Genomic DNA, 4,449 nt, shown 5'->3' with positions numbered 1-4,449 from the left:
ACCACTTTGACCAATGCCATGGTGGTTTTTTCCCTACTTCTTGGTCTGCTAATGTTGAGCTTGCACACTCTTCTTCCAATGCTCCTCCACTGTGTGATTTGATCTGAACTTTCCTTCTATTGTCTTTTTCTAAGATGTGAACCTACTCTGTATTCTGTCTTTTCTTAGTATTTCTTAATAGTTTCTTAATATTTCTGGTTTATTGATGGAAGTTTTTCTTGTTTTCCAGACTTTTTTACTTTTAAAAAGTATCTATCATTTCATGGGATTTTGTGTGGAAAATAGGGTATAGGTTCATGCACTTGATTAGCTATTTTGATCCAATCTCCATTAAATAGTGTGTGTGTGTTTGTGTGTGTGTGTGAGAGAGAGAGAGAGAGAGAGAGAGAAAGAGAGAGAGATATTTTTGCATTATTTTGTCTTTTTAGTTCTCAGATTATTCTTTTCTCTAAACGATTTAAAAGAAATAAGGCCAGAGTTGAACTAAATCTTAACCTTTTTCACCTATAATTTTTCTCTATTTCCTGTATTCTGTAAAAGTTGTCAAATAGAGTAACTATTTTATCATCATATTTCCTGGGGTTACCCAATGTCATTAAAAATTTACCCATATTTCCTGAATTGGAGGTAAAATTGGTGTGCTCATGAGTAGCACCTGATTTTCAGATTAGGATTAGGCTCGGTGGCTGTTGGTCATTGTGACTATAAACATTTTATTTTATTTTTATTTTTTTGAAGGTAGGTTTTTTTTTAATTATAAAAGAAAAAAATAACTCCTCAGAATCTTAACGAACGAAAAAGAATATTTCACACTCAGAACAGACACCAAAATTACAAGTGTTTAACCCCAGTCCTGTCCCCCTCCCCAGGAAGGAGGAAGTGGAAGCAAACAAGCAATTCTGTCAGAGACTTCAAATCCCTACAAATATGATTAAAATCTAAACTTGTTTTGCTTTAAAAATTTTTTAATATATCAAAAGTGATATATTAGTGACCTGCTAGTCCCCCAGAAAATAACCCAATACCCCTTGTTAGTAACATACATGCTCAAGTTGACCAGCCAACTCATATTTCTAAGCCCCTGTGCATATGTGTGTCTTTATAAACCAAAACTATGGGCTTGGGTGTCTGCTGCTGTTTGCTCCTATTAACCAACCCATGTCCAGAAGGGCAGGCAGGGCACAGATAAACTGTTACATGACAGTGAGGGTTTAATGGCCCCTAACAGCCGACTTCTCAAACACTGCCACCCTCAACCCGCCTCAAAAGGAGAGCCTTATTTCTAACAAGACTTCTTGCCTCAAATTTGGCTTCCAGTAACCATATGGTTTTTCTCCTTTAGAAAAAGCACACATATCTGCACACCCATATATATATATATATATATATATATATATATATATATATATATATATATAATTTTTTTGTTTTTGCATTTAAATATAAAAATACTACTCTGATTTGTGTTTCAAATGGGAGGACCAAGCAATGAGAACTTTTTCTTTGAAGGTAGGGCTACCCATCCCATCCCTTTATGCTGAGCTTGCCTCCCAGTGAGGGCATTCAACCCCAGGCCAGCGAAGCAGGTCACCGCGAAGGGAGGGGTCACAGTTGGCAGGTAAGAGGGCTTCCTGTCCGCTGCCTCCCACCTTTCCTAATTCTCACTTTCATTAGGAAGCTGCTTATAACCTTTTATGGAACTTCCCAAGCAAAGCCCAGCAACCTAATCCCAGAGCAAGCCCAGCACTCCTATCCACTTCAGCTACCTCAAAGAAGAAAAAGGTCCTCCCCCTCCCTTCACAAATACTATGCTCACTGTCCAGATAGCTATGCCTGTCGGACAAACACCTGATTAAGTTAAGCAGTGGTTATGTTTCCCCGCCCACCCTTCCCACTAACACACTAGAAAGCTTCAGTGATGGGAGGGGGGGGGAAGGGTGTGTGTGTGTGAGAAACTAAGAACTTGACCCCTCTAACCTGGCCAAAGAAAGCAAGAGATATTAACTGGGCATGAGAAATAAAAAAGGACCTTGATATTCTGCCCTTTGAGTTACATTTGTTATAAAAACTGAGGGGAGAGAGTGGGAGCAGGATGAAGTAATTATAAGGAGTTAGATGGCTGCAAGTCCAGTCCACTTAGTTTTTGTACTGGAAGGGCTCATCGCCAGTTTCATTGAGAAGACACGTGCGGATGAGGGCTTCTGTCACTGCGAAGAGGTCACAGTTGACAGAGGGTGCAGGTCTTCAAAGTGTCCCACAGCCTGGGGAATGCGGATGCTGGCGCTACGGTTGACCATACCAGTGGAGGTCATTGATATTGGAGATTTTGTTGAATCCAGTGAGGCGCCGGGCATTGTCCAGGCCCCCTTGGGGTCGTAGGCTCAGATGTGGTACTGGTGCTGCCTGCTCAGCCTCTCGATGGACTCCTCAATGTTCTTCAGACTGTTCTCCTCTCGCATAGCCTTGGTGCTGAAGTTAGTGTGGCAGCCTGCACCATTCCAGTTTTCAGGAATGGGCTTGGGATCAAAGGTTGCTATCACTCCAAAGCCTTCACACACTCAGTGCAAGATGAAACAGGCCACCCAGAGATGATCTCCCATGTCGATTCCTTCACTGGGCAGGCATGACCTTGGCATATGTCCCTGCGATCTTGATGCCAGCGTACAAGCAGGCCCAGTAGTGAGCCTCCAAAATATCCCTGCTGTAGGCTCTGTCTGCTCCCATGCTGCAGTAGTATGGACCTTGGGGTCCAGGGAAGCCATTGGAAGGCCAACCAAAAGGGTGCCCATCTGTGCCCATGAGAGTATATTCCTGCTACATTCCATACCAGGGATGCTGATTACTCACCATGTGTATTATCCGTTTGCAGGTATATCTTAAATTGGTCTCTGCAGGTTTGTGGTTGTACTTTAAGACTTCACAGAACACCAGCTTGTTGGGGTCCTTGCAGAAAGGGTCCCAAAACATGGCAACAGGAACAAGATACATGTCACTGTTGAAGCCTTCAGACTGGCTAGTACTAGAGCCATCAAAATTCCACTCAGGCAACTCTTCTATACTCTTGGGCTCACTGTCCAGATCCGGGTCTTGCATCGCAGTCCTTCTCCAGTACCATTAATCCAGATATACATAGCTTGGACTTTATTCCCCTGAGGCAGGGACATGAACATCTGATTGATGCCTTTGTTCAAGTAGGAACTCACTGAGGTGGACATGGTGGAAGTTGCTCTGGGGAGGGGGGGGGGAGCAGGCGGCAGGGGGGCAGGGTGGGCAGAGCGTGAGAGCGAGGTTCAGAGAGGAGAAGAGAGGAAATTGGGAGTGCTTTTCTCCCATCCTCGGCTCTGATTATAAACATTTTAAAAACCATAAGGCTCTGGGGAACTAACACTAACCACATTCACAGAGATTCACTTTATAACACAGAATGCTTTTCTTGTTTTAAGAGTACATGATATATTATAACTTTGTAGGGGCTACTTCCGATAAATAACATAATTTTGGAGTTGGACTTGAATTGGAATCCTGGCTCCACCATTTATTCACTCTCTGTCTCTGTGTTACTTAATATTTCTGAATCGCTACTTTTGTCCTTGTGAATAAATAAGAGCAAAACTATGAAGTTTTTGGCACAGCAGATAGCACATAGGGAACATGGAATAGACATTAGAGATGATGGTAAGATGATGGTGGTGATGATTACTGGAGGTCTGCTTTGTGTGGTTCCCTTCCCAGTGTCAATGAGCCTGAAAAAGTAAATTAATAACCCTTGTGAAGTGTGATATGAGCAAAGATTCTATTTGTATAATATGGTCTTTATTTAGTTGTATTATGAGAAAAATAATTAGTATTTTAGTGTCTCCCTTGCCTATAAAATTAGAAAAACTTAAAAGGGTTGTCATGGATATTTGATGAGAAAATATTTGAGTTCTATCCAGGTAGCTCATTTGGTTAGAGTAGGGGTGTCGAACTCATTCAGAGAAGGGGCCAAAATCTAAAATCCAGCCTAAATCGCGGGCCGAATGATTTACTGAACTGTCATTGTGATGGAAACGCAGCGGAGTGCAGTGATGACAGTGCGGTGCGGGCCACATTGCAAGGCCTGGCGGGACGGATTTGGCCCGCGGGCATTGTGTTTGACACGTGTGTGTTAGAGTGTCATCCAAATACACCAAGGTTAGATTCCTAGTCAGGGTACATTCAAAAATCAATTAATGAATGCATAAATAAGTGAAACAACAAATCAATGTTTTTCTGTCTCTAAAATAAATACATAAAATTTTTTTAAAAGAAAATATTCTAAAGTGCTTAAAATAGTTATTGGTACATAGCAAGAATTAAATAACTTCTAGGTATGCTATTAATATTTATTATTATACTAGAGCCCTGGTGCACAAAATTCGTGCATGGGGGAAGGGGGTGTCCCTCAGTCCAGCCTGCACTCTCTCCAAT

The 4,449-nt window shown here is 41.9% G+C and overlaps 1 pseudogene; it reads right to left on the bottom strand.

The window, feature by feature from the left end:
* Nucleotides 1-1,334: 1,334 nt before the first annotated feature.
* Nucleotides 1,335-3,230, bottom strand: LOC118722567 (annotated as a pseudogene).
* Between the last annotated feature and the right edge of the window lie 1,219 nt (nucleotides 3,231-4,449).

This window comes from Pipistrellus kuhlii, unplaced genomic scaffold (assembly GCF_014108245.1).
Source record: "Pipistrellus kuhlii isolate mPipKuh1 unplaced genomic scaffold, mPipKuh1.p scaffold_m20_p_2, whole genome shotgun sequence".
Lineage (NCBI taxonomy): Eukaryota > Metazoa > Chordata > Mammalia > Chiroptera > Vespertilionidae > Pipistrellus > Pipistrellus kuhlii.
Note: the sequence above shows the minus strand (reverse complement) of the source record. Positions and strands in the feature narration are given on the sequence as shown.